The 19,413-nt window shown below is 38.1% G+C and overlaps 1 long non-coding RNA gene across 1 annotated transcript; it reads right to left on the reverse strand.

Moving 5' to 3' along the window:
- Positions 1–146: 146 nt before the first annotated feature.
- LOC126812179 (uncharacterized) lies at positions 147–5,402 on the reverse strand. The gene is made up of 4 exons (XR_007675846.2): positions 5,191–5,402; positions 4,117–4,176; positions 2,024–2,191; positions 147–1,362 (listed from the first exon to the last, which is right to left on the reverse strand). It is a non-coding gene; the product is annotated as an uncharacterized LOC126812179 (long non-coding RNA).
- Between the last annotated feature and the right edge of the window lie 14,011 nt (positions 5,403–19,413).

Here is a 19,413-nt window from a genome sequence, read left to right on the forward strand (position 1 = left end):
ATCGATGAATGTGAACTTCATTTCATTTTGTCATTTGTTTCTTCGTCAGTTTCATTAGGTGACTTTAATAACACTTAAAAATCAAATATCCCCTACTTTTTTTGAATAGTATATAAAGAATTGTATGTATTCATACATATATGTCATATATTTTATTTTTTTGGATATTATATATTCAAGATATTAAAGAATTGTATGTATACACAGCACATAATAAAAGAATATAGAATAAATTAGAAACACATTGATCTGCTTTTATTTGTTATGTGTGGGTGTCAGTGATTCAAGTGGTGGAGAAGCCATTCATGGTGGCTTGGTTAGGAAGCTAGACGCTTGCTCTGCACTACCAGGGGTGTCAAGGATGCTTGTGTTGGGAGTTTAATTCGATGCCTTTACGTGACAAGTAGTAGTGCTGTCTTCATAATCTTGCCACTTTTCTATGCAGTCTCTAATTATCTGCCACTAACAGGGTCGGCACCTGTATGCAGAGAATTACTGAATATACCATATTGATCCGACACAAACCTTTGGACTTGCCCAAATCATACCTACATGTACCTTCCATATAAGCACTTGGTCAGGATGAAAACGCCATTCTCTCTCAAACATAACAAAATCAAATGTCCAAAAGCCTATAGAATACTCATTAGAGTTCATTAAGTGGCTTGGTTTCGGTTCCCAGGTTGTACATGACAAGGAGTAGGGTAGAGTCACTTGTTCAACCTCAAGCGTTTTCTCCACTGCTAAGACCCTACATCCACAGAGATTTGCGAGTCAACATGAGCATCTTAAGGCACAGTTTTACAGTTACAATGTACATAAAAATGTCCTCTAGCACTGGATCAAGTTAGCCCCAAAGCGAGAGATTTGGGTGTATGCTTCCTGCCTTTAGATTGCAATATAATACCTTGAAGAATAGAAATTAATTTTAAATCAACAGATTGTTCAACATCGACATAATACTCTAGTGTTGGATCATCTGAAGCTCCGATCGTCCATGCAAGAATATTAAATAATTTTATTGGAATCGCTGACTTAGCATTTTCAATAGTGATATCAGAAGCATGTTTACGCCAAGGTCCTTCATAACCACTTGTTTTTAAAAATTCACCACGTAATTTCATTGCTGATGTATAGAGACAGTGTAAAGCGTCGTCATCAAAATTCTGTGTATTTTGTACACGAGTTTCTGAACACGATGACTCCATCTCAGTCTCCGTCCTTTCACTGGTCGATGATTTAAATTTTTCCACATGTGATATTTCTTCAACAAAGACCATATCACTTTTAACACGTTTAGCAGGTCTGTGAAACACTAACTGTGGGAATTGGACCCGTAATCTTTTCTTCAGTTCTAAGGACCTAAAAATACAAATTTAAAATCTAAGATAGGTACAACAAAATCACACCAGGTAAAAAGATAGTCATGCAAGGCGTAGAAATACACCCACACATAGGCTATGTCTAAAGTACAGCTTAACCTAAAAGAAATGTTATCTCTATCATGTTCGCAAAGTTGTCCGGACACATTTTAATGCACATCAACAAAGAAAGAGGACTTAACATCTACTCGACACAAACTAGGCCATTTCAGGACTAACAAATGGTTCAATTTTATTTCAATAATTCACTTGTGTGTAATTGTCTTTAACAGTGGGAGGAAACTGGAGGATGCGGAGAACACCCACAAGGTTGGACAGGCGACACTACTCCTTGTCACGTACAACCGGGGAATCAAATCAACGCTAGTTAACTCAATGACAGGCAACCCTACTCCTTGTCACGTACAACCGGGGAATCAAATCAACGCTAGTTAACTCAATGACAGGCAACCCTACTCCTTGTCACGTACAACCAGAGAATCAAAACCATGCCAGTTGACTCAATGACAGATCTTATGATACAACGAACACGTGCTAACCATTCGGCCATCCAAAGCCCCCTGTGAACAAGGAATAAGCATGTGGACAATGCCAGGACAGCAAAACCAGTTTGGGCAAAAAATTCAGAAAAAAACATGTACCTGAAATTGGAAGCATCCAATTTTTCAATCTTGAGAACCATTTTTTTAAATATATCAAGGAGCTTTGACATATATAAAATCTCATCTCCATGAATTATTCTGGTGCGTACCACATCTTGCCCAAAAACTTCAAAGGTTTTTCGATATGTGGCTGCCTCGGCTTCACTTCTGCAATATAAATTTCAATATACTACGTGTATATCATGATTCAGAGAGAAAGAGAGAAATGGGGTTTAGCGTCCACACGACAAAAACTAGGTCATTTCGTGACTAACACATAATTCATTTGCATGTAGGGGGTCTTTAGTAGTGGGAGGAAACCGGAGAAAACCCACGAGGTTGGACAGGCGACCCTACTCCTTGTCATGTACATCCCGGAAGTCTAAACCACGCCAGCTTACTTAATGACAGACCTAATGATACAGTGCATATGCACTAACCATTCGACCATCCAACCCACCAAGAAACACACCAGATGACTTAATGTCAGACCTTATGATACAGCACGTATGCACTAAGGATTCAGCCATCCAACCCCCAAGAATGCATATAATACATGTACACGTAGTTTAGAGACACATTATGGGCTAAACCACGCCAGCTTACTTAATGACAGACCTAATGATACAGTGCATATGCACTAACCATTCGACCATCCAACCCACCAAGAAACACACCAGATGACTTAATGTCAGACCTTATGATACAGCACGTATGCACTAAGGATTCAGCCATCCAACCCCCAAGAATGCATATAATACATGTACACGTAGTTTAGAGACACATTATGGGAGATTAGATAAAGAGCTGGCAGTTCTCACTACAGGGGCGGATCCGAAGGGGGTTTAGGGGGTCGAACCCCCAACCCTCCCCCCCTTCTCAGCTACATAATTTTTTTTCTAAATCAACACTTTTTATGAGAAAAGTTTCTTGGGTCTGAGCTTTATCCTTTATCGTCAGATGTGGGACAGGATGGGCACTCAAAGCACGAGATAATGATATAGACATTATGTGATATCACAATTAATGCTTTGCATCCATGAAATTGAATCACAATGTCATTGTATTAATTCATAATAAAAGGTGTTGAATTTCTCTGTTTAAAAAGCTCAGTGTGTATGTATATACGCCAAAATGACGATAGAGAACATTCACTGACTCAGGAACCTGGCAAACCCCCTCCTGCAAAAATTCCTGCACTATAATAGTTAAAAACTAGATAATGTAAAGGGAATTTGCTGAAAATTTTCGAGCTAGCCTCGATCATCATTAATAAAGTTGGTACGATAAAAAACGGTCTCGATTATCCATTTCATAAAATGACAACTTTATGGATAACATTCACTAGGTTTATTAACTGCAACGTTTCATCCTCATTTTATTATATATCCCGTTCACTAAATGCCCTTCAAAGATATCCATTTCATGTTACAATCATGAATGAAAGTTGAGCAGAAAATCTGATCCTAATCCAGCAAATATCGCAGGCTAACGGCGACATCGAGTGTTGATTATGGTCTGGAAAAGTTAATTCATGTCTAATTAATAATTTAGATAACATTTCAGGCCTAAAGAAAGACCTGCAATAGGCAGATTTAGCTCTTGTATAATGTATGTTTAAGTAAAGGCCAATTCACACTGATAAAGTGCAATAAACAAGGACTGCGGTAGCCAATATAGTTGAAGTAATTAAAATTAATACAAGAAATCACAATCTGATTAAAACACAAATCCTATTTCGTTTCGTTTTTATAGTTCAACATTTCGTTTTACTTGTCTTTACTACACTAGGATCTGGAAGAGTTGTTATATAGTAACATCAATGCTGATTGGTTAATCAAATGTCTGACGTGACAGGGTCAAAAGTCGCTCGTATGACCCCTGACGGGACCTATCGCTACAACCGGGCAGATCTTCATGTAGTGTAGGCCATCGAAAGTATAAAAAAAACGAAATGAAATATAGATCTGTATTTTAATCAGATTGAAGAAATCAGGAAACTCACACATTGTAAGACTTTCTGGAGATAAATCTTACATATTTCTTGTAACAATATTGATGATATTGAACTTCAATGGCTACACAATCTTTACCTCGAATGTGTTTTAAAATAGACTCATCTTCTTTCTTTGTAGCAGCTTCTCGTAGCAAACCTGGGTTTATAAAAAAAGAAAGAAAATGATAATGTTCAAATATATCTTTCCGGCGTGGTTTTCCCTTGTCAGTGATGCAGGATGAAGGGCCTCACAAGGACAGCTGTCTAGTTGTTTGAATAGGACGAAAAAACAACGTCCTGTGTATACATATGCGTGCACGTAAAAGATCCCTTGACAGTTGGAATTTGATATAAGAGAAGGCTGTAGTGCCGCTGCCCGGGCAAAATTCCCCTCATAGCACACTGTATGGTGTATGCCTGTCTTCAATAGACCAGTATAGGAGCAAAACAGTAGGACGTTAAACCCCATTTTATTTCATTTCAGATATATCCGGAAACTTAAAGGGGCTAAATATCTAACTCAATATTTTCTATAATATTTGAAATTAAAAACATGTATTAAATTCAATACAATTTCAATCAATTATACTGATGTTGTTATCTTACCATGAAACTAGGATCCTATATATAATATCCAATATTTAAGACACCAGTTTAACATCCACTCGACACAAACTACATGTAGGTCATTTTGGGGCTAACTAAGAAAGTTTGAGCTTTTTACTGATACAACAACTGTAATGGTTTCGTCCAACACGTGACGAAAGCCATATGTTGTCTTCGACTTTGTAAAATATAAGTAAACACGTCAAATTTTTCAAGACAAGAGAGAACTTTTTTATTCGTTGGGATATTTAATTGTGCAATGGATTTTATTTAACCGGAGTTGATTTCAAACACACGGCTAGGTAAGTTTATAATAATCAAAGTTAAATAGTTTGTTCATAATCGAAGAAATCCGTTTATAAAATAAGGTTCAGACAGTAAGCTTAATACACACATCAAAGCAGTCTGGTGACACTCTTTACATGTACATTAAAATATATAATTGACTTCTAATCAGCTTCACGCTTTTAATCAGCATGGCAATTGTATGACATGAGTGAGAAGCCAAGTCATTTATCATAGAAACAATAATCACCTGTAGCCTACTGTTTAAAAAATTTCTTACCACCATCTTGAGTTTGTGTTTTAAACACTATGTCTTTGGTTCGTTTTCCGGCAAGTTTGATATACGAGTTGACTTTCTTGCATATTATACAAACAGATGGAAGAACACCACTGGTAGAAGATGTGCCAATACATGATAAAGGTTGATGTGAGTTTAATTTTATCATCTTTTCATGCTGCTTTGTTGATATACATCCGTGCCCGTAAAGACGATTTTTCTGTTATCTGATTGGCTATAAATCCCCCCCACCAACCTTTAGCCGATGTATTAATATGGCGGTGAAAAGTACCACGTCCGCGCAAACAAAATGATTAAAATTTAAAAATTATTTTGTAGCAAGCAATCATGTAAAACGATACGTGAAGGTATACCATTATTCATTCCACGTATTTTAAAACTAGTCTGTGCAGAAAAAATATCAGCCCCAAACCACTTTCCATATTATATAAATATCATATAATCCATGCATGGATCGTTTATCTATGATCCATGCTCATATAATTTAGCACTCGGCAAACCTCGGTAGATTCCGTTACTCTACTGAGGTTTGCCGAGTGATAATTTAGATGTTTTTTTTTTGTGTTTTTTTTTAACTAGGCCTGGCCTATAGGCTTGTAATTGATTATTATAATAAACAAATAACCCGCTCCAGTCCACGGCCTATTATTATTTATTATGAAAGTGATAATAATTACATCATTTATGTGGTCAATAGGATGGTGGCGGATTGGTATCATGTCGTCATGTCGCCCTTGTCAAAGAGGAATCACGTCGGAAATGGGGTTTAACGCCCTACTTTCTGGGAGCCACGGCGACTCAATGAGTGAGACATTGCCTAATTTTGAGGTCCCGTTTTCGACCCCTGCATGGGCCGAGAAAATTTAGTGGAAATTTTCCGGTGTGATTCCCCCTTGACAGTGGTGCAGAAAGGAGGACATGGCAAAGGATATAGTCGTACGGATGGGACGAAAAACCGAGGCCCAATGCACATACAGTACATAACATCTACAAATTCCAAAAGTGTTCATTAAAACCCATCATGGTCATTATAGCATGAAAAGTATGTGTCTTCTTGTTAGATAACTAAATTGCAGTAGATAGGCTATTCAATTAGTTATTGTTTATATCTTTTTTTCCTTTCATTGGCATTAAAACATAAAATTTCGCTTTCATTAGAATAAAACAAAGATTGAGCCAGCTGACCATAACTTCATAAGCTTGGTTTAAATGGACGGCAACCCCTTGCAAAAGTCCCTGTGTTTTAATTCTCCACTCCAGCAAGTGATTCTTACTGTATTTCCTTTTCAAAAAAAAAAACAAAAAAAATGTTAGGTACTTGAAATGTAGTTCAAGTGTTAATTAATCTAGGCCTACTTAGTATGACGAAATTGTGATTTAAAGATACAAATATCGAGATTGGTATGAAAATGTCAACTATTTATGATTAAAAATCAAGGATTTATTTACAGGGATTATCTTCCGGTGGTTTTATTCTGATTACTCATCTAGTCTTGATTCACGATTTAAATATCTTCTGACAAATTATTAAACTCAGATTTTCGATATATCAGGTCACGAAGTGCAAAGTTTCGCCCCCCCCCCCCACCCATCCGTGAAAAAATTGTCGACCATAAAAACAATAGATATACATTGTCCGTCACGTTTACAGCACCCATGAGAACACTTCCCGCCCGCCTGGTTGCTCTGAGCTAGTTACGGCCCTGACGAAGTGATGTATAGTGCGGGCAGGGGCGTGGTGACCCATCATTTTGCATGAGGAACAAGATCCCGTCCAGGCCAGAAGCGGATCCAAGTGGGGGGGGGGGGGGTCCTTTTTTACTGCTGAAAGTGCCTTTTCTCAGACCCAAATATGTCCGTTCCCAACCCGTTGCACGGGATCCCAAATGACCCAAACCATCGACTCAAACACACCAGTCTGGTCTAATTAATGCTTCCCCTTTCAAACGAATTCTTGTTGATTAGCTGACGGTGCCCTAATCCTATAGAGTGACTATAGACAGACATCTATATAGCATCTTGTGGAATCGGCGGCGTATACACTCATGCCCATCACCGACGCACATGGGTGCAGCTTGATGTAGTTTACTTAGACGAAAATATCAGACAAATAGCTCTTGGAATGGCTACAGATGCAACGAAATGACAGATAATTTTCTTGCCCCCCCCCCCCCCAATAAAAACCCTTTTCAAAATTCCTAGATCCGTCCCTGCAGGCCCGCCAAAAACAATAGTTATATGTATGTGCGGGGGAGGGGGTGGGGTGGCAATCCCTCCCAGTGCCGCCGAGTAATATAGTTCTGTGTGGAGCATGCTCGAGTCGATTTGTAGCATATCTGACCCAAATGACTTGTTTTTGTCAAGTTGACGTTAAACCCCATTTCTCTCTCGTAACTAAACATACTGCACCCATGCAGCGATCCATCTACGTCATACTTCGAGAATACCTGTTCTCAGACGGAGCTAGTTGTAGAAGGCAGCCTAAGTTTGGTCCACCAAGCGGATAATAATTCACCAAATTGCTTCGTATGCAAAAAAACACAACAAAAAAAACCAAAAAAAAAAACAACAACATGAGGATTGTGTCAATAATATAGATAAAATTGCCCATACCAATGAAGAGAATAACCTCTCCTGGGGCGAATCCAGGAATGTTGCAGGAGGGGGTTCGCCAGGTTCCTGAGTCCATCGTATTTTTTTTTTTTTGAGGTGGGGGAGGGGCAGATACGTCCTCACCCCCCGGCCTTGAAAATTTCTGAGGAATATGCATGGTCTCTATCGTCATTTTGGCGTATATCTGGTAACTACAGGCCATTTTGACAAAACACAAAAACTGGAATTTTACATAAAAACAAACTAAATACATTTACCTACTACGCTACGTTTTAGTTTTACTGATATGCAATAAAATCGGTACTACACGATTTTGGCAGGAAACTATAAGGAAGCAAAATAGAAAAACAAAAAACCGACCGCGATTGTATCAAACACCAGAATATCAAGAAAATTCGACACGTGAACTATTCGTATATTTTTTTTCCAATACACCGAGCTACAGATACCTTGACAAGACAAGAGCCTAAAATACAGTTTTGCACAATTATGACTCCAAATGTAATTGGGAAGAATAGGCGGCGTAGATGTTTTTTTGAGGAGAGAGAGAGAGAGAGATAGATAGAGAGAGATAACGTTTGGTCTTTATTGGATGAATCAATCGAAAATGCTCTAGATATATCGAATAACATAATAATTTTGGGTGATTTGAACTCTGACCTTTCAACATTAGATAACAAGTTATAATCATTGATTAATTTATATGATTTAAAAAACGTAATAACTAAGCCCACTAGATTATCTAAAACAAAATCTACATCAATAGATCCTATTATTATCCTATCGTTTATGACTTACGCTATTGCCGATACTTTAGATGTTCCTAGTTTTGTATCTGATCACAGAGCAACATTTATCTATTTAAATCATGGTATACCTTCTAAAAGACCTTTTAAAAGGGAACTTTTTCTTCACAAAAGAGCAAATTTTACCACCCTAAATAATGAAATAAACAGTTTTAATTGGCATGAAATTATTAACGACTCGTACCAAATTGATAATATTATTGATAAATTTGATAAGAAAATCGAACAATTAATATCTCTATATATTCCTACTAAAACCATTACTGTTCATCCTAATGATAAACCTTGGTTCAGCAAGCAATAAAGTGAATAACATGAAACAATATGCCAAAACTCAGTATAATGAATCCGTTAATAATAGAATAAAAAATATGTCCAATCTTTCCCAAAGAGATTATTGGAAAGCGATGGAAAATTTCATCCCCACTTCACAAAAAACATTAATTCCCCCCTTGAAAAATTCTCAGGGTTCTTATGTTAACGAATCTAAATCAAAAGCCAATATTTTGAACCAATATTTCACGTCTATTTCGACAATACAAGACATGAAAGTGTTACCCGAATTCCCAACACGCTGTACAACAATATGCCCCCCTTATTGTTTTACTTTAACGGATGTCAAAAATGTATTAAATTCAATAAACGAATCGAAAGCCAGCGGACCCGGGCCAGTTAATAATAAAGTATTAAAATCTGTAAAACATAGTATCTGTAATCCTCTCTATTTACTTTTCAAAGTTATTATAAAACAGAATATATTTCCGAGTAAATGGAAACAAGCCAATGTTATTCCTTTCTATAAAAAGGGTGATAGGTCGGATCCCAAAAATTATAGACCCATTTCCCTGTTAAATAGTATATCTAAAGTTTTTAAACGATTAATTTATCAGAATCTTTTTAGTTATTTCTCAAAAAATGAACTTTTTAACAAGTACCAGTCGGGTTTCTACCAGGCATATCTACGGTACATCAGCTTATTGAAATATATCAATATATTTGCAATTCATTAGATAAAAAAGAATACACAGGCTTAGTATTCTGCGACATTTCCAAAGCTTTCGATAAAGTTTCTCATAAAGGATTATTGCATAAATTGAATAGTTATGGAATCCAAGATGACAGACTCGTACTAATTTCTAGTTACTTTAATAACAGAAATCAAGTTCTTATGTTAGAAAATTGTTTATCTGATACTATGTCTACAAATTCTGGCGTTCGGCAAGGTTCGATTCTTGGTCCTCTGCTTTTTTTGATTTATATAAATGATGTATCTGATCATCTTAAATATAACGTGTCTCCCTCGGCTATTATTCTAGATATATTTAATTGACACGTATACTATTACTATCTCCCTGATAATATCTACTACATCGTTAACACAGTTCATCGCGTGCATTTTGCATACCGATAGTTCATTGGCCAATCACATTATTTTACCGACATTTCGCCTAATAGTTTGGATGCAGCTATGGCGGGTGTGGCGCCAGGCAGGGTAAGCTTACTCTTCCGGACACCTGTTACCACTGTTTGTCGTGTAATTTGTACACGAGGAGCAGTCCATTTGCTGATTACACTATTTTTCTTGAATACACTATTTTGCCTATAACGTTTTTTAGGACTTCGAATTCTGTCTTATGGTTTGGATTGTTCGTACTTGGTTTTATTTTATTTAACGAGATTATTTGCCGATGACACAACGCTATGTTCTTCGTCAACAGATTTATCAAATGTTGAAACTGAATTGAATTATGATTTAAACCAGTTGTGTGTCTGGGCAAATAAATGGCTAATATCTTTTAATTCTGAAAAAACTGAATTAATGATTTTCACTAACAAAAATGTTATGTTTCCATTAAATATTAAATTTCAAAGCACGTATTTACATACGGTTTCTTTTCATAAACATCTAGGTGTGTATATCCAAGATGACCTTAAATGGAACTATCATATTGAATCTATAATAAAAAAAGCGTCTTTTAAACTTAACCATTTACGTAGAGCTAAATTTCAACTTATACAATCCAATTTAAATAAATTATATAAATGTTATGTCTTACCAATTCTTGAGTATGCCTGCGAAGTATGGGATAACTGTTCAAATTATAACTAAAAAAAAACTTGAAAAATTGCAGCTTAAAGCTGCCCGTACGGTAACTGGTTGCACTATTTATGCATCTCGTGAATCGCTTTATTTTGAAACTGCGTGGACTAAATTACATGAGGTCCCGTGTACACATTGGCGTGTACGTAAAAGATCCCTTGGCAGTTGGAATTCGATATAAGAGTAGGCCGTAGTGCCGCTGTCCGGGCAAAATTTCCCTCATAGCACACTGTATGGCGTATGCCCGTCTTCATTAGCCCAGGTTAGGAGCAGAACAGTAAGACGTTAAACCCCATTTCATTTCATTTCATTTTTGATCGCAGAAGGATAAGACGATTGTGCTTACTACATAAGCTTATTCACAAAACAGGACCGTTTTCTCTTCAAGACATAATAAGTTATCATAGCAATAGTTATAATCTTAGAAACTGTAATGATCTAAAAGTACCACTTGTTCGTTTAACTGTAGCAAAAAATTCATTTTTTCCTAAAACCATTCAACAATTCAATAGTTTACGTCCGGGTTTAAAATCCACTCTATCTTTATCTGAGTTTAAAACCAATATCAAGACTAAAGTCAAACCTCCAAAATTAAGAAACATTGGCAGCAGAAATTATCCATATACCATAATCGTATACGTCATACCTGTAGTGGTCTAAATTATGATCTTTATAATTCAAACATCGTTCAAAATCCATACTGTAAATGCGATAATAAAAGCATTGAAAATTCATTTCACTACTTCTTTGATTGCTCAAAATATGTGTTACAACGCCATCACTTACTTGATAAACTTGGCTTTATAGGCCATCTACCACGACCTGAGTTGCATAAAATTTATTTAGATGGTTCTACTCTATTTCCTAAATCTTTTAATATCCATATTTTTCTCACCGTACAAAATTACATTAAGGAAACGGAAAGATTCACATGTAATCTGTAACTATTATTCTAATTCCCCAGTGGTTTATCACTGTTAATACTCATTGAGCATGTAACGAAATGGACTTATTTATTATCCTAAGGTAACATGTATATATGTATATAACCATGTATTAAATTAAATCTCAGTGGTAATTGTAAATATTTTAGATTATACTGGGAGAAGATTCGTAAATTGTACAATTTGTTCTGATCCCGTTTGTATTATACGCATATACTTATATGTATGTATTTGCAAATAAACTTTATTATATATCATAGAGAGAGCGAGAGAGAGGGAGAGAGAGAGAGAGGGAGAGAAATGGGGTTTAACGTCCACTCGACACAAACTAGGTCATTTCGGGACACATGGTTCGATTTTATTTCTATAATTCGCTTGCGCGTAGGGGTCTTTAGCAGTGGGAGGAAACCGGAGGACCGGGAGAAAATCCATGAGGTTGGACAGACGACCCTACTCCTTGTCACGTACAACCGGGGATTCGAAACCACACTAGTTGACTCAGTGACAGACCTGATGATACAGCACGCACGTGCTAACCATTCGGCCATCCAACCCCCGTTTTTTGATGAACATTATATAATGTCATCGGTATCTAGCTCGAATGGCCATTCCATCCCACCATTTTATAATAAAGGATAAGGACACGACCTTGACACTTTTCTCATAAAAAGTGTTGGTCTACAAACATTTTTTTATGTAGCTGAGCAGGGAGGGTGGGGAGGAGGTGGATGGCTGAATGGTTAGCGCGTGCGAGTTATATCACAAGGTCTGTCATTGAGCCAACTGGCGTGGTTTCGATTCCTCGGTTGTACGTGCCTGTCCAACCTCGTGGGTTTCTCCGGGTCCTCCCACTGCTAAAGACCCCTACGCGCAAGCGAATTATTGAAATGAAATTGAACCACATGTTATTCCCGAAATGACCTAGTTTGTGTCGAGTGGACGTTAAACCCCAATTTCTCCCTTCCTCCCTGTAGCTGAGCTGGGGGAGGGGGAGGGGATTGTACCCCCCAAACTCTCCCTCTGTAACCGCCCCTGTTCTCATCATGTTTTCTTATGGAAAGACAAATCTCAGAATAACCCCAAATTCCCCATGGATATGTATTCAAAGTCGCCCCAGCTTTCAGATCGCAAATTATTCCGCGAATACAAAGATCCTGGAAAGACAAAGAGATTTACCGTTACAGGTTTATAATCTTGTTTAGTTTCTCGGAGAAGGTGATAATAACCTTTTTCAAGACCCAGTTAGAACCCTGGCCTAATACCTAATATATAAATACCATAAATAACTTTTGAACTATAAATAGAAATGGGTTCAATGTGATGTTACGTCATCATAATTAAACGTTAATATATTGGACTTATTGTTTGTCGCACCTGCAGCTGTCAGAACCCGTATACTATACCTTGAAACGTACAGTCGATCATCAGATCACAATTACAGGGAACAGGAATGGAAAGGAGCGTGTCGGAGAGTTAATGCCAGGTTAACACAGCATGGCCTTTTTGTGACCAACTTATGGTAATTATATTTTATTATTTGGCTATATTGTAGCGGTATAAGAAATAAGGAAAACGAAAGTAGCACAATGATGTTCAGTAGGAGGGTTAAACGTCCACTAGACACAAACTAGTTTATTTCTGGACTAACATATGGTTCAATTTTATTTCCATAATTTGCTTCACGTAGGGATCTTTAACAGTGGGGGGGGGGGGGGCGGAGGACCAAGAGAAATCCTGCGAGATTGGACATGCGACCCTATTCATTGTCACATAACGGAAACCACACCAATAGACTCAATGACAGGCCTTAGGATCTAAAGTGCACGCGTTAAACCATTCGTCCACCCCAACCTCCGACCAATCTAATTAAAATATAGATCTATATTTCGTTTCGTTTTTTATACTTTCGATGGCCTACACTATATGAAGTGTAGTAAAGACAAGTAAAAACGAAATTTTGAACTATAAAAAACGAAACGAAATTGGATCTGTGTTTTAATCAGATTGGGCGAATGCTAGACTGGGATGTTTACCGTCTCGTCGAGACTTCGTTGGTTTAAAGATCAACATACGACTGCTGTGAATACTACTAGAGATTCTGGAGGGGATTTTATATCATTATCCGTCGAAGAACAACTACCGAAGCTTGACGATCAGTCTTTAATGATTTCTCTCTATCTGATCGAGTCAATCTGATGTCATTATCACTTGCTGATCACCTGTTATTATAGATAGTTATCTGTTACCATGGTGATTTGTTCAGGTAAGGCGTAACTGTGACACTGTGACAGGTAAGATGTAAACATATTCTCGGTGTACTATTTTATACATATGTTTTAAATGATACTATTACAAGATAGGAAATTGTTAATAAGAGTCTGGACAGCATATACAATCCATGTCAGTTGTTGTATGTATAAGTTGGCCAGAAATTATCAAGTCTCGGTGATGTCAATAATTAAACTCTGTTGATCTAAGGCGGCAGTCTATTATCACGTGGCTGTCGCACCTGGAATCAGTTTCATATCTAGCGGAATTCGTTTATTTCTCTGTTGTTTATTTCTTGGTTTTATACTGGAGAACCCGATCAGGACGTACCGAGTTCGATCCTGGCGTGATGCAGGATGGTCGAGTGACTAACAATTTTCCTCGTAGCACATTTCACGACATACATGTTTGCCCGTTTACGGTATCCCTGTTTCTTTGCCGTCTTGGGTCCTATTTCTTTATGTATGGCTTGGTTCTTCTGCCCTTACAAGGGGGGGTGGATGGCTGAATGGTTAGTGTGCGCGCGCTGTATCATAAAGTCTGTCATTGAGTCGACTGGCGTGGTTTCGAATCCCCGGTTGTACGTGACAAGGAGTAGGGCGGCCTGTCCAACCTCGTGGGTTTTATCCGGGTCCTCCGGTTTCCTCCCACTGCTAAAGACCCCTATGAGCAAGCGAATTATTGAATTAAATTTTCAAGTCCCCCTTTCCCCTGCCAAAATGTGCCACCCCGCCTCTCCCGGCCATTGCTTTCATAGTGTTTATTGTGTGAGAGTTTATAAAATTGTTTATTAATATTATATAGATCGGTTTATATGGCGAACCTTTTAATTTCCCCTTTCCCCTGCCAAAATGTGCCATCCGGCTCTCCTGGCCATAGTGTTTATTGTATAAGAGTTTATAACATCGTTTATTAATATTATATAGATCCGTTTACATGGTGAACCTTTTAATTATTGTATTGTCATGTTATATAATTATCGATTTTGTATGACATTGTCCTAGTTAGTGATCACCTTTACAATAACAATTAGATAACAACTTCATGGAAATTGTACGGGAGTTCGATGGCCGAATGGTTAGCACGTGCGTGCTGTATCATAAGGTCTGTCATTGAGTCAGCTGCTGTGGTTTCGATTCCTCGGTTGTACATGACAAGGGGTAGGGTCGCCTGTTCAACCTCGTGGGTTTTCTCTGGGTCCTCCAGTTTCCTCCCACTGCTAAAGACCGCTACGCGCAAGCGAATTATTGAAATGAAATTAAACCATTAGTCCCGAAATGACGTTACCCCCCCCCCCCCATCTCTCTCTCTCTCTCTCTCTCTCTCTCTCTCCCTACTCATTTACTTACACATACGTGGATTACAATATAATACTGAGCAACGTTACAACAAGGATTATCCAGTCTTTTATATCACAAATGATAAAATATAAAATACAATAGGGTATTGTATACGTGGATAAACAGTTATTGATTTTGTAACTAAAACGAGAAAGTATCGAGCCAAATTACGTCACCGGAACCCCCACAAGTTGTTGTATTTATAGTTGTTTGTCTATATTTAGTAACTTGTTGACCACACCCATCTATTAACACCCAATACATGTATTGAATCCGTTTTCCATTTACGCGTCTTACCCACTTAGGGGGTCACGGTGGCTAAGTGGGTAAGACGCTGACTCGCTAGCCTGGAGGTCGCGTATTGATGCAGGACGGCGGGCCTGACAAGGACAACTTTACTATTTAGTCGTTCGGATGGGACGAAAACTGAGGACCCGTGTATACATTGGCGTAAAAGATCCCTTGGCAGTTGGAATTCGATATAAGAGTACGCCATAGCGCCATAGTGCCTTTGCCCGGGCACAATTTCCACCATAGCACACTGTATGGCGTATGTCCGTCTTCATTAGCCGAGTAGGAGCAAAACAGTAGGACGTTAAAACACATGTCATTTGTATGTATGTAAGAATAGCTAGGTTTATTAATTTCCTTTATTAAGCAGTAAGTTTGTAGTACTTTGTTTCGTACCGATTAACGGAACTACGTATGTCACGAAATCAAATATAGTTATTTATTAATCGGAAATAGTAAATAATTAGGTGACAGCGGGCGTTATAATGGCTGATCCAGTGAGTTGGGGGCGGGGAGGCGTCAGGTACCGGCTTAAAACTAATTAATCAGGTGCCTTTATTACTAGAAAGTCTGCCAGTCAGAAGGGCTACTGGCCCCTTTCCAATGTACAAAGTATAATATTAAATACGCGTAGGAAATGAAATGGGATTTAACTTGCACTGTTCTATCCCGATTGGGCTAATGGCCACGGGCTTACTCCATACAGAGCGCTACGAAGGAAATCTTGCCCGGACAGCGGCGCTACGACCTACTCTTATTCCGAGTTCCAACTGTCAACGTTTTTTTACGGGCACGCCAATGTGTACCGGGTTCTCGGTGTTTCGTGCCACCCGGGAAATCCGAGGAAGTGAACCGGAGACCTTAAGGTTAGCAAGTCAGCGTCTTCCTGAAATAGGTGTGGGAGTAAATGTTTTTATCGTTTAAGGGGTATTGGATGGCCGAATGGTTAGCGCGTTCGCTGTAACACAAGTTTTGCCATTGAGTCAGTTTCGATTCCCCGACTGTACGTGACAAGGAGTAGGGTCGCCTGTCCAATCTCCTAGGTCGTCTGCCCCCCCCCCCCCACAGCTAAAGACCCCTACGTGCAAGCGGATTATTGAAATGAAATTGAACCATATGTTAGTCCCGAAATGATCAAGTTGTGTGGAGTGGACGTTAACCACCCCCCTCTCTCTCTCTCTCTCTCTCTTATAGTCATCTATGCTTGGGAAGGCATTGCATCTTTGTATAATTAGGAGGAGATTACAAATTTGTTTAGTCTATGGTTAGGAAAGCATAGTAAACGTGTGTAATCTATGGTAAGGGTGCCACTGTAAACTTTGTAATCTATGGTTAGGCATTGTAAATTTGTATAATCAGAAGGAAGTAACTAATTTGTATAATCTATGGCTATGAAAGCAGTGTAGACTTTGTAATCTATGGCTAGGAGGGTCATTATAGACTTTGTAATCTATGGCTGGGACGGCACTGTTAACTTTGTAATCTATGGCTAGGAAGGCACTGTTAACTTTGAAATCTATGGCCAGGAAGGCACTGTTAACTTTGTAATCTATATTTAGGAAAGCATTGTAGACTTTGTAATCTATGGTTAGGAAGACATTGTAGACTTTGTAATCTATGGTTAGGAGGGTCATTATAGACTTTGTAATCTATGGTTAGGAAAGCATTGCAGACTTTGTAATCTAGGAAGGCAGTGTAGACTGTAATCTATGGCTAAGAAAGCATTGTAGACTTTGTAATCTATGGTAAGGAAGGCAGTGTAGACTTTGTAATATATGGCTACAAGGGGCATAATGAAATATAATTTTATTTATTTCACGAAATCTGTTTTATTGTTTTTCTAATTATAATTTGTTTGGGAATCCAATTTCTCCGGTTACTGAGTTGGCAGGTAGCCATATAAGAAATATATCATTTACCTTTTCTATGGTGAAATAATGAGCATCTGTCTGATGGTATTGATACCGTATATAATTAAATACACTGTCATCAACAACGTAGGTTAGGGCTAAATCTTTGTTAAGGCCAGCTCAATTTTTTTCAAGGTCGTTGAGATGTAAATAAGGTTAGGGCATGTGATTGTTGGCGAGATTGTAGGTTAGGGTTAGGTTAAGCATTGGGGCTATGTCCAGGGTTCATAATTAGGGCTAGGGTTAGGGTTGGGATTAGCTCTAGCCCTGTTTACATCTCTTGACCTATGAAGAAAAATTGAGCTGGCCTTATCATTTAGCACTAACCTGTGTCTTATCATCAACAACGTCGGTTATTACAATCCCATGTTATATAAGGGGAGTTGGATGGCCGAATGGCCGAATGGCTAAACGTGTGCGCGATAGATCGAAAGGTCTGTCATTGAGTCAGTTGGCATGGTTTCAGTTTCCCGGTTGTACGTGACAAGGAGTAGGGTCGCTTGTCCAACCTCATGGGTTTTCTCTGGGTCTTCCGATTTCCTCCCACAGCTAATGACCCTATACGTACAAGCGAATTATTGAAAGAAATTGAATCATGTGTTGTTCACGAAATGACCTAGTTTGTGTTGACTAGACGTTGACCCCCTCCCCCTCTCTCTCTCTCTCCCTCCCTCCTCTCTCTCTCTCTCTGACCTATTAATTATACAATATTGTCATCTGCCAATATCTTCCAGATTAAATTTGTTTACAATCAATATTCTTATATACGGCAGAACATTAACCCTCAACTTTTATTTCTAAACCGATTAATACGATGGCATCATTACCATTCATTTTCCATATCTATCAAAATGAAATGTTGCCGATAATGTTTTGTACAATGTAAACACGGAATCCGATAACGATTAGGGACCATTAGATCAAGGCCAATTAATCAGAAAAAGACGCGGTTAATACCCACGGTTCTCACATGGACAATGGAATGAAATGGAGTTCAACGTCCTACAGTTCTACTCCGACTGGGTTAATGAAGACGGGCATACACCATATAGTGTGCTATGAGGGAAATTTGGCCCGGACAGTTGCGCTACGGCCTACCCTTTTATCCAATTCCAACTGCAAAGAGATCTTTTACGTACACGCCAATGTGTACACGGGACCTCGGTTTTCCGTCCCATCCAAACGACTTGTCAGGCCCTTCGTCCTGCACCACTGATAAGGTGAAACCAAACATATGGAAATTTTGTCATGTCCTTACTCATTATAGCTGCCTACGTAAAAAGGGTTAAAGGGACAATAACACTCTTGCTGGCTTGACAGCTCCAGAAAATAAAAAAATATTCTAAGTACTAGATGTGTTAGTGTCCTACCTGTTGTGTAAATTATCCATTAAATCCTATTTTACTTGTCCAGAGGGTTCAAAAATATTTTTAAATCCAAGTCACATTTGAAAAGCTTTACGTCAGGCTTTTCAAATCATTTAGTTGAATTTTTCCAATTTTTTAAATTAGGTGTGTTAAGATGAAATTTGTATCATCAATTAATTGGAATATTGTAAAATAGTACAATTTGTTGACCAGAATAAAGAATAAAAGATTGGTACATATTATTCAGTTACAACAAGAGTGGTATTGAGCCTTTAAGGGTTCTTTTAGTTATTTGAAGACGTTGATGTCAGGGAAATGTATTGTATCGTTTTCATGGGTCGACAAAACTAGACTAACCTCCGATTTATGGATAATTGGCCAAGCATTGAATTGATCTGTTTTTTTTCTTTCTTGGTCAGTTAACAAAAATCAAATGAAACATGTATAACTATAAATATATATATGGAGAGAGAAATGGGTTTAACGTCCACTCGACAGAAAGTAGGTCATTACGGGACTAACATAGTTTAATTTTATTACAATAATTCGCTTACGCGTAGGCGTC

This window comes from Patella vulgata, chromosome 2, assembly GCF_932274485.2.
Source record: "Patella vulgata chromosome 2, xgPatVulg1.2, whole genome shotgun sequence".
In the NCBI taxonomy this organism is placed as follows: domain Eukaryota; kingdom Metazoa; phylum Mollusca; class Gastropoda; family Patellidae; genus Patella; species Patella vulgata.